General features: G+C 42.2%; 2 long non-coding RNA genes across 5 annotated transcripts in view; one reads left to right on the top strand and one right to left on the bottom strand.

The window, feature by feature from the left end:
- The window catches only part of LOC130291355 (uncharacterized), a 68730-nt gene extending 53428 nt beyond the window's left edge, over positions 1-15302 (bottom strand). For all 4 annotated transcript variants that reach the window (XR_008847903.1, XR_008847905.1, XR_008847902.1 and 1 more), the window contains exon 1: positions 14915-15302. This is a non-coding gene — a long non-coding RNA (uncharacterized LOC130291355). The remainder of the gene's footprint in view (positions 1-14914) is intronic.
- On the top strand, positions 13962-14703 carry LOC130291350 (uncharacterized). The gene is made up of 2 exons (XR_008847897.1): positions 13962-14364; positions 14450-14703. It is a non-coding gene; the product is annotated as an uncharacterized LOC130291350 (long non-coding RNA).
- Positions 15303-16091: the final 789 nt, after the last annotated feature.

Here is a 16091-nt window from a genome sequence, read left to right as displayed (position 1 = left end):
GATTTTTATATGTGGACTTTATTTTTATTCTTCAAATGTTTTAACTACATTTTGACACCCCCATTTAGGGATTACTATTGAAAAGTTTTGAACATTTTAAACTAAGAATACATGCTAATGCATTACGATATCTGCTCCAAAGACGCTTATTTTTCGGGCTCTTGTCGTCTGCACCATGATGTTATGTGCACCAAATCACATGGAGAGAGCTTTATCAAGGGATTTAAGCAGCTTTTTTTGCTTTAAAAGTCACACAAAAAGTTGCACGTGCGCCTAAGGAATTTTTTGTGCAACTTTTGTCGGTAAGCAAGATATACCAATCTGCCCTACCTAAGCAATTTTCAGTTTTTACTTTGCAGTGGTCCAGGATTTATCATTGCGAAAGTCGCACGTAAGCAAATAAAAGTCGCAAGCCCCCTTCAAAAAGTCACAAGTGTAAACCAGGCCAGACCGGAGGCTGTCCAGGCATGCTGGGAGTTGCCGTTTTTCAACAGCTGGAGGCACCCTGGTTATGAGACACTGATCTAGGGTATAAAATTATTACAAAGCACTTTTATACTCATATCATTTTTTCGGTTCTTCTGGTATATTTCCTGTACTAGAGTAAGAAGTTGGCTGAATTATGAATACAAATATTGTGCACGGATGAATGACAAATGAGTTAAATAACGTTTCCTCTGGTTATCTCCGGAGACATGAATTAATCATAATGGTTCCTCATGGAATTCAGATGTATAAACTTTGAGAGTTAAAAAAAAGTCAAGTCAGAATTGTTGTCTGGAAATTGCCCTTAGGTAATGGGATTTAATGAGAGTCTATATCCCAGGAGCATAAAACAACCACAGATGAAGAAATCCCTCTGCCTAAACTAGGAACATTTATTTCCAAAACACTATTCAAATAGAACATTTATTTTAATAAAGTACAAAAGGGGGCAAGTAAACCCCAGTGATCGGCTGGAATCGATAACATTTTTGTCACAAAATGTTCATTTCTCTTAGGACACCATCACAGGGAAAATAAAGCAATACCAACCCATTTGGTTAATAGATGAGAATCCTAAATAGATTACTCCCCTATAATAAGTGAGAATTCCCTAATATGGTACTTAAAGGGTATTCCGCCCCTAGACATCTTATCCCGTATCCAAAGGATAGGGGATAAGATGTCTGATCGTGGGGGTCCCACCACTGGGAACCCCCGCGATCTCTCCTGCAGCCCCCCGTGCCATCTGCTGCACGGAGCGAACTTCGATAGACTCCCATAAACTTGTATTGAGGGGGAGTGGCGTGACCTCATGAGGAGGCGGGGCTGTGATGTCACTATATTCCGGCCCCTGTATCGCCCATCATCAGGCATGGAGCAAAGATTGCTCTGTGCAGCAGATGACAAGGGGTGCTGCAGGAGAGATCGCGGGGGTTCCCAGCGGCGGGACCCCCACGATCAGACATTTTATCCCCTATCCTTTGGATTGGGGTTAAGATGTCTAGGAACGGAGTACCCCTTTAAAAGTGGGTTTTCCAAACCGGACAACCCTTTACAGAAATGTGACTCTCCAAAAGAAAAATTTCTGATTTACTCAAAGCAGCTTCAATGACGGAACATGGGTGGAATCTGGATATCTGTAGCTTCCCTGGGTATCATTGTTGGCTTTTTATGGGAAGTGTTGATGTGGTGTCCCGGTACAGGACCTGTCCTGTACCATGCTTAAGTCCCCTTAGGAAGAGTCCCTTAGGTCCATTGTGCTCTCCTGCAGGGCTCCCCCCTTGTTGCCTGATATAAATGCAATGTATATTATTTATGTGTATCTATTGTTCATATGTATAAAGTTGTACAGTTTGTATAAAATGAATAGGAACTTCCTTGGTCATGTGACCTACTGTCATGCGGTATACCCAGAGTTCCATGGGCACAGGAACCTCAGGCATTAGCAACCAATGGGCTTTAGTCCAGCCCCCTAGTATATAAGGGGCTGTAGTCTCTCAGTTAGCTCTCTTAGTTCCTGCTCTTGTTCCTGCACTCTCTTAGAAAGCATAAAGTCCTGTATACTGCAAATGCATCTCATCTAGGCCAAAGCCTAAAGAAACACAGCCACTTCTAAAGCGTGAGTTACAAGTCTCTCTACAAATCCAGTGACTGCTACTCAGCTAAGGAATATATTAGTAGCACAGCGGCCTGCCTAAATATCTCAATAACTACAAGTCCAAGCAAGCCTGCGAGGTATCCTGTGTCCCGGTTGCCTCTGAAGGAACTGCATAATTGTAAAGACTGTTCCCTAAGCATTTCAAGTAAAAGTTTCAGTTTATTCAGAATCCTTGCTGTGGACATTCCTTTATCACAAAACCGTTTTTGGGTTGGTTGACGGCGGTTACCATGCCAGAATAACCACATCCTGGCGTCACGAACACTAAGGGGTTAACAACATCTTGCCTCCAGGGTTTATACCACCAGACCCTGCTACATACTGCAACACCCTAGTCACCCCATTGGTCTATATACTATGTATACGGAAAGACTACAGATTCTCGGCACTGGGGTTAACCTTGATATGATGCGTGTAAGTGTCAATGGGGGAGGAGGAACCATACTGGAGGCAATATACTGAGGTGATAACTACTGTGACTCTAGAAATACTTGCAATTGAGAAGACAATGTAGCTTAGCACTTGCCCTTTAAAGGGGTACTTTGGTGAAAACACTTTTTTTTTTTAAATCAACTGGTGCCGAAACGTTAAACATATTTGTAAATAACTTCTATTTAAAAATCTTAATTCTTCCAGTACTTATCAGCTGCTGTATGCTACAGAGGAAGTTGTATAGTTAATTTCTGTCTGACACAGTGCTCTCTGCTGACCCCTCAGGAACTGTCCAGAGAAGGAGAGGTTTGCTGTGGGGATTTGCTCCTGCTTTGGACAGTTCCGGACACAGACAGAGGTGTCAGCAGAGAGCACTGTGGTCAGACAGAAATTAACTACACAATTACCTCTGGAGCATACAGCAGCTGATAAGTACTGGAAGGGTTAAGATTTTTATATTGAAGTAATTTACAGATCTGTTTAGAGGCCCGTTTTACCCACAAAACAGCTCCATTGCTGTATGAGCTTTGACGGGTTCATCTTCTTTTCTCTTCTTCCATGTTTCCACTGCACACATGCAAGACCACAATAAAGAACATCACGTTTGGCATTTAAAGAGTGCTGAGCTACATTGTCTTTCTTCTCATTTGGTCTATATACTGTTGTGGTGCCCCCCGGTGATAGGCGTTATAGTGCAGGCTAGATGACAGTAGTACAGTGACCCCCCGACCTACGAGGGCCCCGACATACGATAATTTCAACATACGATGGCCTCTCAGAGGCCATCACATGTTGAAGGCAGCATCAACATACGATGCTTTTGTATGTCGGGGCCATCGCATAAACGGCTATCCGGCAGCGCAGACTGCTTAAGCTGCCACCGGCTAGCCGTTTACCGTGCCCAGTGTGGTCCGCTGACCATCACTTACCTGTCCTCGGGGCTCCGGCGCGTCCTCTTCGGGATCCCCTGCGTCGGGGGCGCTCTCCATCGTCGTCATCACATCGCTGCGCGCGCCGTCTAGTCATCCAATAGGAGCGGCGTGCGTAGTGACGTGATGGCGGCGACGTAGAGGGAGGATGCCGGAGACGCAGAGGTCTTGCCGGAGCGTCGGGGACACCCCGGGGACGTGGCGACAGCGATGGAAGGCGACATCCAGGGCAGCGGTGACGAGCGGTGACGGTCCGGAGAGGCGGGGACACGTGAGTACAACCTTTAATACCAGTGGTCTTCAACCATCAGACCTCCAGATGTTGCAAAACTACAACTCTCAGCATACCCGGACAGCCGTTGGCTGTCCGGGCATGCTGGGTGTTGTAGTTTTGCAACATCTGGAGGTCCGCAGGTTGTAGACCACTGCCCTATACTTTACATTGCACCGGATCCCTCAACATGCGATGGTTTCAACAAACGATGGTCCATTTGGAAAGGATTACCATCGTATGTTGAGGGACCACTGTAGTCCCTTGGAGATGTAGATAATAATGTCACATGGCAGGATGGTAGAGCTAACTTAAGGATCCCCTGAGAGCCCAACAATTCTTTTGTTATATAAGTTGTCGTATGAAGTGCCGGAATGAGAACCTGGACACAATTTGGAATCTTTTCTGAATCTTCTGTGCAAATCCAAGTAAAACACAGTGTTTTCAGCATAAAGGAAGACTTTTTTAGAGCAGATGGGTGAGTATTTGGTCGCTATGCCTTTAAGAGTTGCTTGTTCAGCAGGTAAACTTCAACATAAAGAAACGAAAAATTTCTGTAATTTCTGACCTCGTATCCATGTCATGCTATGCTAAAGATCCCTCCCCATCATTATGTTAGGACCATCTGGATGATCATAGTAAGGAATAAATGATGTATGCAGAGAAGCAGTCGTGCTAAAGCAGTCTCCCGGGAACACAGTTTAAGCTGGTTATTTTACAAGCGCTTGTGTAATAGCAAAAGGTTCCTGACCCAATTATCCAGGTAATTGAAAAAACAAGATCAGTTTTCAAGAGGTAATTCTGTGAGGTGCCTCATATGTTACCCCCCCCCCCCCCCCCCCATTACATATGCAAAGCTTCATATAATGGCCGGGCCGATAGGATGTGATGGTCCCTGCAGTGTGATCATGATGGACATTTCATGATAGATTACCATCTGTCTTCTAGATTTTCTGATGTTACAGTTCAGCCCAGGAATATCACCCGTCCTGACGCATGAGGCCAATAATCCAGTTATTAAGGGCGCAGCAATTTGTTTCCTCAACATTTCCTGACAGCCACAACTTTTTATTTTCCAGTTGATGTAGCTATATGGCTTGCTTTGTTGAAGACAAGATAAGTTTTTTTATTTTTTATTGGCTCATTCCTACCTTTTCTAAAAAAAAAGTAAAAAAAAAATGACTATGGGCTTATGTGTTATAAAACCGTAGTAGAAAGAAGACAGGGACTGCACTCACCATCCAAACGATGTTCATTGACTGGTGTCAGGCATTACAAGCTGGTACAGTGGTGGAGGCGGGAGACGTAACCGGGACAGACTGTTTCATGTCGGTATGGTGCTTCTTCAAGCCGACTTGAAGAAGCGCCATACCGGCGTGAAACAGTATTTCCCGGTTACGTCTCCCGCCTCCACCACTGTACCAGCTTGTAATGCCTGACACAAGTCAATAAACATCGTTTGGATGGTGAGTGCAGTCCCTGTCTTCTTTCTATTACTGTTCATGTTTGCTACTGGATTTTTGCACCACCGCACCATACGTCCAAGTCCAGGATTTTCCAAGCTACGCACACAGTGTACTTGTTGCCATTTGCCTTAGTCTAGTAGTGTCGGACCATCTTTTCTTCCTCTTAGCGCAATGTGCTATAAAGCCAGTACACAAATCCAGATCCTATTCTCAGTCTCCTACCATGCATATGGTACTGTACTGTACTGTACTGTACATTAAGAGGCCCGGACTGAGTATTGGATAACCTTGGTAACCCATTAAGCTACCACAGCCCCCATGATCCACATCCTGACCTCTTATTGTATAGTACTGTATGAGTCCTCTGTGCAGGATGCAAGAAAGTGGTCAACCACATTTTGAGTCCTGCATAGACAGTGGACACTTGAACCAAATGTAGCCACAATTTGACTAAATTTGGGCCATTAAAGTCAATGGGCACATCAGTCTCTACGTCAGCATCCTATTTGGACAGGTTGTAGCCATGAAACCGATGTAGAGCCCGGTGGAAGCCTAAAAACATCATATAAATGCAGCCAAGAGGTCAAGGCTGAGGTCTATCCTTCTATATCCTGTATGCATTATGCATTATACCTCTCCAATGGCAAGAGCTGCCGAGTCGGTGCAAGAGCTACCATACTGGTGGGTTGTGCTAGCTGGATGTAGGTTATTAGCAAATTAACCTATAACAGACAGACTTAATGGCAAGTGATTATCTTTAAATGGAGCTGTCTTTTGCCAAACCTTAGGGGCCCATTACTGTATCATAACCTGGACCCACAGAAATATCCCTGTTACTTTGGTGGGCCAGTCTTAAAAGGGTATTCGGGCCAAATACATCTTCTCCCCTATCCAAAAGATAGGGAATAAGATGTCTGATCGTGGGGGGCTCGCCGCTGGGACCCACCACAATCTCCGTGCAGCCCCTGCATTCTATGCAGGGCTGCATCTTCAGTCTGGAAACCTCTTTGTTTCCGAGACTGGAGACGTGACATCATGCCATGCCCACTTGTGACGTCATGCCACGCCCCCTCCATTCATGTCTATGGGAGGGGGCATCAAGCCCCCTCGTATAGACATGAATGGAGGGGGCGTGGTGTGACGTTACATCTCCAGTCCAAGAAACAAAGAGGTTTCCAAGACTGGAGCAGCAGCCCCGCATAGAATGCGGTTGCTGTACGGAGATCACAGGGGGTCCTTTGGATAGGGGATAAGATGTATTTGGCCAGAATACCCCTTTAACTTGCTCATCCTATATTTAAGTTGAACTTTAGGGTCTTACTTACCATTAACAGGTCCAAGGGAAAGGATCACAAACATGTTAAGCTTCTTGGTAAAAAGGAAAAATCCCACTTTCAGACATTGGTAACCTATTATATTTATCACAGACTCCACTTCTTATTCTCGGGGGCCAAAAAAAAAAAAAATAATATATATATATATATATATATATATATATATATATATTTAAACACTGACGCAAAAAGAATCTTTGTTTCCTCTGTATAATTTTGGTAAAACTTTAGATACCAAAAATACACTGCATCTGGATATTATTAGATATAAAGGACATGGGGGCTTCATAACAGACCAAAGTTTTTACAGTATTTAATAGTTTACACACTTGTATTGTCAGTCAGGATTGGAAAATGACTATAATTATGTATCATCGGTAACCAGTTACCTTGTCAGCGAGAGAACAATTATTGAAAGGAATTCATTCAACCTCGGACCTGACACATTCTAAGTCTAGAATAATAATGCTTTCAGTGTTGTTCAGGTATTCCACATGTTTATGCTTTAAGAAAAGTTGATTTTCTACAGCTTTCTTCCCTTTTTTGCATTTATATATACTTTACAGCAACAACTGTGTGGCCTTGAGCACCAAAACCCTGATGAAAATTTGATGAACCTCATTAGAAGTCAATAACAACCATTAAAGGGGTACTCCGCTGAAAAACATTTTTTTTTAAATCAACTGGTGCCAGAAAGTTAAACAGATTTGTAAATTACTTCTGTTAAAAAAAATCTTAATCCTTCTAGTATTTATAAGCTGCTGTATGCTCCACAGAAAGTTCTTTTCTTTTTGAATTTCCTTTCTGTCTGACCACAGTGCCCTCTGCTGACACCTCTGTCCATTTTAGGACAGAGTAGGAGCAAATCCCCATAGCAAACCTATCCTACTCTGGACAGTTCCTAACATGGACAGAGGTGGCAGCAGAGAGCACTGTGGTCAGACAGAAAGGAAATTCAAGAAGAAAAGAACTTCCTATTTAGCATACAGAAGCCTTTAAGTACTAGGAGGATTAAGATTTTTAAATAGAAGTAATTTACAAATCTGTTCAACTTTCTGTCATCAGTTGATTAAAAAATTTTTTTTTTCCAGTGGAGTACCCCTTTAAGATTAGTTGGGATCCCATTAAAAGTGGATCCGTTATAGTGGCCATTATTATCGAAAGCCATGATGCTAGTGTGAATAGAGCCTGAGATAGGGCTTTAAGGCAGAAGATCTCTGAGAGTTGATCTGAATAACAAGCAATGTTTCTTGCTTGTATTCTATTGATAAATGAGTTCTTTTGTGCTCAATACAGTGGTCCCTTAAAGGGGACCTCCTGCGATCAGACATCTTATCCTTTATCCTTTGGATAGGGGCTAAGATGTCTAAGGGCCGAGTACCCCTTTAGGTTACAATGGTCTCAGAAAAAAATATTTTCAGCATACAATTTTCTGTACACCATACAATTTTCTGTACACCATACAATTTTCCGTACACCATACAATTTTCTTGGCCATGGTTACTTTAAACCATACTCAACATGCAATGCTCCCGGCAGTCCGAATCTACAGGACATGTGAATGAATGGCTGAGACATCCAACTAATCACCAATCATGTTGTACTGGTAAAACACCTGTAATACTGTGTATACGTATGTATGCACTTACTGGTGGTCTATATATGATCTGAAACATAATCTACAGTTCTCACTCGGGCAATGTTTTTATACTGTGATTTTGGGTCAGAATACAGCCCATAATACAGCATCCCCCCTTTTTAGTTCCAACATACTTTAATTTTACTGCTGTAAAGATAAGGACAGGGACTTCTTTAACACTGTTTTGTATTGAAATTTGGGGCATAAAGTTTCAAAAAAACAAACAGCCAGACTACCTGCTAAAAAACCCTTTACTTACCTCTGGTGCCTCCTGTATCTCTGCTCCCGGCCATTGGTATAATCCTCTCTCTGGTGCCAGGGGCGATGCGTCACAGTGCAGCTCAGCGAATTGCTGGCATAGTGGTGTCCTGTCTCAGCCAGTGATTGGAAGAACAGCGATATGATGTATTGGGCCCCAGAACCAGGAAGAAGACTGGGGCTGGAGCTCAATAAGTCACATTGCTGCCCAGCCAATCACTGGGCTGCACTACATTGCTTATATGATACATTGCTCTCCAGTACAAGGAAGAGGATCATATCGGAGGCTGGGAGCAGCAATACTCGAGGCACAGGAGGAGCACGAGAGGTAAGTTAAGGTTTTTTTTTCTCATAGAGGCAGTCTGGGGATATTTACATAAATGCTTTTCACCAGATAACCCTTTTAAATGGAATGTCCACAGGGGAAAAATGTATAATAGGGTGGGGGGGGGGGGGGCAAACTAGGTTCATCTAGCTAATTTCTGGCTGAGGAGGGGTCAATACTGCCCAGTAACTGACTGAGCCGGCCTTTCCTGTGTGTTGGAAAAGAAAGTAGAGATCCATGGGATCCTGGGCAGCAGTGAAAAGTCAACAGAAAGGATCAGTGAGGTAAGTACTGCTTTCCTTTTTTTTTATCCCAGTCTGCATGAAAAAAATCTAAAAAAAAATTTTGAGTTTCAGTTCAACTCACGAGATACATACATTGTTATCTTTTATTTCTTTAAAGAACCTTCTAAAGTCCCACTACTTGGGGTTTAATGATAAAGCATTTGTCCTCTTGAACATTAAGCTGCTTCACCGTCCACCAAGTAAATCATCAGTAAGAAAAGAGAAATTTCGAATGAATTGACTTGGATAAAACATGACTTCTTGACCCTGAAAATCTTGATCTTGTTACCCTGCCTGCTTAGCAATGAATGTTCTTGTCCAGCGGTGTGGAAAGGCAATCTATTACTCCAATACTTGCTTGAAATAGATTCTATGGGTGTTGTTACTTGTTGGACAATATTGACGCTTTGGAGCTTTAGTGGGTTCTTCTCAGTATTTAAATGGACAATGCCAGAATCAAAACTATTTTATATGTTGTACATCTTTGTAAAACAATAGCCTTTTCTAATATGCTTTGTAAAAAAAAAAAAAAAAAAAAAAAAAAAAAATGTATCTCTATTTTATAGAAATGATTGCTTATATATAAAAAAAAATAAAAGACCACTTTATACCATCAAGAACATAATCATGGATGTCAGAATAAATGAGCAGCAGAACAGAGGGATTCCAAGATAAATACAAAAGCTGAGACACATAAAAAAGACATGTAACGCATCTTTATGATCCAGTAAATAACATATATAAGCATTATCTTTCTCTGTGATATGAAAAAATACACTTTAAACAATAGTGATGAGCAGCAGGGGCCATATTAGAATTCGCGATATTTCATGAATATGTTGACGATTATTCGTCCTATGTTCGCGAAATTCGCATATTCCCTATGTTCATTCACTTTTGTTTCCTGTGAAAATTCGCATAAATATTCGCATGTGTAAAGAAACGATAATTCGAATGGAAAATTTGAATACAAATTTGCATGTGAAAAAATATTCCCCAAATTGCCGATATTTGCGATAAAAATTTGCATTACAAATATTCGTGCTAAACACTACTAATGAGTACCAAGAGGGAGTTGTCCACTAATATATATATATATATATATATATATATATATATATATCAATAATGCTATTGAAATTCATAGTATAAATTCATATATGGCGTCAGTATATAGTATAAATTCAATACAGGGGGACAGTACATAATATACATTCATATATGGGGTCAGTATATAGTATGGATTTATATATGGCATCAGTATATAGTATAAATTTGTATTTGGCGTCAGTATATAGTATAAATTCATATATGGGGGTCAGTATATAGTATAAATTCATATATGGGGTCAGTATATAGTATAAATTCATATATGGGGTCAGTATATAGTATAAATTCAATACAGGGGGGCAGTACATAATATACATTCATATATGGGGTCAGTATATAATATGGATTTATATATGGCATCAGTATATAGTATAAATTTGTATTTGGCATCAGTATATAGTATAAATTCATATATGGGGTCAGTATATAGTATAAATTCATATATGGGGTCAGTATTTAGTATAAATTCATATATGGGGGTCAGTATATAGTATACATTCAATACAGGGGGACAGTACATAATATACATTCATATATGGGGTCAGTATATAATATGGATTTATATATGGCATCAGTATATAGTATAAATTCAAATTTGGCATCAGTATATAGTATAAATTCATATATGGGGTCAGTATATAGTAGAAATTCAATACAGGGGGACAGTATATAATATAGATTCATATATGGGTCAGTATATAATATAGATTTATATATGGCATCAGTATATAGTATAAATTCAAATTTGGCATCAGTATATAGTATAAATTCATATATGAGGTCAGTATGTAGCATAAATTCATATATGAGGTTAGTATATAGTATAAATTCATATATGGGGTCAGTATACAGTATAAATTCATACATGGGGGTCAGTATACAGTATAAATTCAATACAGGGGGACAGTATATAATATACATTCATATATGAGGTCAGTATATAGTATAAATTCATATATGGGGTCAGTATACAGTATAAATTCAATACAGGAGTCAGTATATAATATGCATTCATATATGGCATCAGTATATAGTATAAATTCATATATGGGGGTTAGTAACCAGTATAAATTCATTTGTAGGGCGCAGTATATGACAAATATATATGTGGAGTCAGTGTGTAGTAAAAATGCATATGTGGAGTTATTAAAAGATTTATTAACCCCTTAACGCATATGGACATTTATAAACGTCCATAAACTTCTCCTCAGGTATGATGCGCGCTCAGCAGGTGAGTGCGCATCATACCCGATTATAAGCAACCAGGACCCGTGGCTAATGCTGGACATCGCCGATTGGGATGATGTCCGGCATTAACTCTTTAGATGCGGAGATCAAAGTTGATTGCAGCGTCTAAAGTGAAACTAAAAGCTTCCCGGCAGCTCAGTCGGGCTGATCAGGACCATCACTGTAAAATCACAATGTCCCGATCAGCTAGAACGTGACAGGAGGGTGCCTTACCTGCCTCCTGCGTGTCCGATTGGCGATTGATTGCTCCAATCCTGAAATCCAGGCTTGAGCAATCAACCGCCGATAACACTGATCCCTGCCATTGCAATGCAATGGCAGTGATCAGTGTATTGAATCAATGAACTGCATTCTCCCCCCCCCCCCCCCCTATTTTAATTGTATGGACCTACAGAATGAAGAGAAGGTGTCATTTTTACCGAAAAATGTACTGCGTAGAAATGGAAGCCCCCAAAAGTTACAAAAATTTCTTCCATTTTGTCGCACAATGATTTTCTTTCTGTTTCGCCGTAGATTTTGGGGTAAAATGACTGATGTCATTACAAAGTAGAATTGGTGGAGCAAAAAATAAGCCATCACATGGATTTGTAGGTGCAAAATTGAAAGTGTTATTATTTTTAGAAGGTGATGAGGAAAAAATTAAAATACAAAAAATGAGAAGCCCTCTGTCCTTAAAGGGGTACTCCGCCCCTAGACATCTTATCCCCTATCCAAAGGATAGGGGATAAGATGTCAGATCGCCGCGGTGCCGCTGCTGGGGAGCCCCGGGATCCCCGCTGCGGCACTGCACTATCATTACAGCACAGAGCGAGTTCGCTCTGCACGTAATGATGCGCAATACAGGGGCCGGAGCATCGTTACGTCACGGCTCCGCCCCTCGTGACATCACGGCCCGCCCCTTTCAATACAAGTCTATGGGAGGGGGCGCGGCGATCGTACCGCCCCCTGCCATAGACTTGCATTAAGGGGACGGGCCAGTTCGCTCTGTGCGTAATGACGGGCGATACAGGGGACGGAGCCGAGTGACGTCATGGCTCCGCCCCTCGTGACATCACGGCCCGTCCCCTTAATGCAAGTCTATGGCAGGGGGCGTGACAACCGCCGCCCCCCACCCTCCCATAGACCTGTATTGAAAGGGGCGGGCCGTGACATCACGAGGGGCGGGCCGTGACATCACGAGGGGTGGAGCCGTGACGTAACGATGCTCCGGCCCCTGTATTGCGCGTCATTACATGCAGAGCGAACTCGCTCTGTGCTGTAATGATAGCGCAGTGCCGCAGCGGGGACCCTGGGGTTCCCCAGCAGCGGGACCGCGGCGATCTGACATCTTATCCCCTATCCTTTGGATAGGGGATAAGATGTCTAGGGGCGAGTACTCCTTTAAGGGGTAAAAAAAAAAAAAAAGGAGAAATACATTTTATTATATGTGGACAGACCATCTATATAGGTGTGGCTAACACATGGGTGAGCGGCTCATGGGGCCCCCCATGATCCACTCTTACTGAGGGTCCCCATGAGTTGTCAATCCACCCCTGCCTCCTGCTGTGAACCTCACTGCCAGGCTCTGAAGGGTGGGCGGTCAGGTTGCATCACGTGCTGACACTGGACTGGTACGTGACGCAACGTGACTGGACATGGGCAAAGCTTCCTGTTATAATAATATAATATAATTAATTATGCAAATTAGCCTAGCCATTTTTTTTATTTACTTTTTTTTGCAAGAAAAGTGACAACCCTATCTATTAGTAGGTCAACGATGACACTAAGCAATGCTATGAAATAGCATAGCATTATTTAGTGTTAGCAGTCTAATGATTGCATGTAAAAGTCCGCTATGGAAACTTAAAAAGTGTAAATAAAATAATAAAATAAGGATAAAAAAGCTCCTCTCCTAATTAAAATTAAAACCATCCCTCTTTTCCTAGTTTTTAAAAAAAACAACAACACAACCTGGTCTTCCCAGATGATGAATGAGAACAATCCATGACACTGGCAGGTCTCAGCTTTGCAAAGGGGGCAGTGCATGCTATAAATTCTGTGGGGTGCCCAAACTTTTGCAGACGCCATTTTTTTGTTTTCTGTTATTTTGAAAGTGTAAGTGATGGAAATAAAATCTAACTTTTGTTGACATATTATAAGAATGTCTAATCTGTAATTTGATGCCTTTTGGAGATTTTTCCCTCTTTCCTTGGCTTCTTTATGCACATTAATACAAATTTTTACCTGGGGTGCCCAAACTTTTGATCCCCACTGTATTTCATATAGCCAACCCCCAAATTTCATGTTCATTGACTGAACATTAAATGGAGGGGATTGGATATGCTCCACACCGCAACGTCAGGGGCATCACTCGTCAGACGTCCCAGCAGCCAGCGCTGCTTATTGGGAGAGATTTATCAAAACCTGTCCAGAGGAGAAGTTGCTGAGTTGCCCATAACAACCAATCAGATCGCTTAATTTTTTAGAGGCCCATTCAAAAAGGTAAGAAGTGATCTGATTGGTTGCCACGGCAACTCGGCAACTTTTTCTCTGGACAGGTCTTGATGAATCTCCCCCATTGAGCCTGCCAGAGCCGCAGTGATCTGTGTAAGAAACCTATGGGCCCAGGCTGTTAGGGCCACCAAATGATATTACAAATACTGAGTGTCTGGTTAGGAGAAACAAATATAATGTACCCACAGGGAGCAGCACCATTTTAATAAAATCCCTGAGATCAGTCATGCAGAATATGTTAAAAAGGTTTTTGGATTTCCAGCCAATCAGAAAGCAACACTACTAGTTGTTTGATTTTCATCCAATCAGAAAGCAGCACTACTCAAATAGAACTCCCGTGAGGTCACACATGTGATGTCATCACCATTGTCATTGGTGAGGGGCCTAAACTGTAGGAACCTAGGAATACACATTCATACCCGCCTGTGACTGGTAAGTATCACATCTTTTTGTCCAGTTCCATGTGCATTTCTATAATAAACATGTAACTAATCTCTCTTTTCTTTTCCTTTCTTAGATGCACACCTTCCAGGCTGTGGGGCAGCACATACACTGACACTTTGCCCAAATTCTAGAGGTAACCTCCTTTAGTATGCCCAGAGGAAGGGCAGTACAGTAGCCATGGATTCCCTACAGGTTTCCTCCCCTCTGGAGGTTTTTCCTGTCCTGAGTTAGTTACTGTCCGCTCTTTGTGAGTGATGGAGGTTACATAAAATCCCTACACAAACATTTTTGTAAATAATAAATAAAGTTCCCTTTGTTTAAACTGTTCTTTGACTTGTTTGACTCATTTATTTTATTTGTGTGTGTGAAAAATAATGTTATCAAAATGTGGATGACAGAAGTGTCCAAAACTGCTGCCCGATCTGCCCCATGTGATGAGGGGAGAGGCGGCTGATGCTGGGGGGTACAGTTGTCCAGGCAACCGTAGGGCACCCAGCAAGTTCTGATGTCTTATGCCCAGAAATGGTCGGCTACTCACTGTGTCAGAAGATTCTCATCCTAGATATGAAGACAATCAGGGATCAAAACCTGTGGAGAGGAAAAGGTGACCAGTTGCCCATAGCAACCAATCAGATCACTTCTTTTTCAGAGGTCTTGTTAAGAATGAAAGAAGCGATCTGATTGGTTGCTATGGGCTGTGCTGGGCTGTGATATGTAGAGATGGAGAGGAGAGAGATAACCCCGCCCCTTCCCTCTGCCAGCTGGGCTCTGATTGGTGGAGACTTCTCCCTCACACACAGGAGCTCAGCACACTCAGCACAAAGGGAGAAGATTAACCACCTCCTGGCCGCCCTGATCCCACACTTAGTGACTGCAGCCCCTGTAAGCACTTACACTGTGACTGATAAGGAGGGGGAGGGAGGGGAGATGGCAGAGCAGCAGACTGATAAGAACATTAAGGAGGAGGTTTTATTTTTTATATATTTTTTTCAGGATCTACAACTACAGTACTACAACTCCCATTGTAATGTGTCTGTTCGGCCTGTGCCTCTTCCAACCTTGAGCCTTATGGGGCACAGATGGATCACACTGGGAGTTGTAGTACTATAACTTTTACTTTGTGAAATACAGTTCCCCTATAACTCTGCAGCTTCTGTAGAAGTAAGAGGCTCAGCCTTAGGGTCACTTCACACATCCTTATTTATGCTGCAGATTTTGCTGTCTATTGACTTCAATGGGTAACTAAATCTGTTACAGGAAATCTGCAGCAGAAAATACACAGTGTGAACTCTCCCTTAGGGTGCCTTCACATGAGCAGATTTGTTTTCAAACTCGTACCATGTTTCTCGCAGTGAGTTTGAATGGGGGTGGGCTCTCTGCGGCCTGTTCACAGTAGATTTTCCGCTGCGGAATATCCGCCACAGACCCTGTTGACTGCTGTATATTTGCCGGGGACATATAGGGACTCAACCTGACGTGACTGTAGGACCATATCCCATACTGGGACACCACATATCAGTGTTTTCTAATCAGGGTGCATACAGCTGTTGCAAAATGAACTCTCTCCCACCCAGCGGTCGCTCCAACTATTGAAGAAGGACAGACTCCCTCTTATCACCTGACTAATGATGTCAGATCTTGACACACTGTAACCTGGGAAATCCCGAGACATGAGTAATTTTGTATGCTGTTAAAGGGGTACCCCGACAAAAAAC

The sequence above is a fragment of the Hyla sarda genome, chromosome 9, assembly GCF_029499605.1.
Source record: "Hyla sarda isolate aHylSar1 chromosome 9, aHylSar1.hap1, whole genome shotgun sequence".
Classification (NCBI taxonomy): Eukaryota; Metazoa; Chordata; class Amphibia; order Anura; family Hylidae; genus Hyla; species Hyla sarda.
The sequence above is the reverse complement of the archived record's forward strand: the minus strand, read 5'-3'. Positions and strand labels throughout refer to the sequence as shown.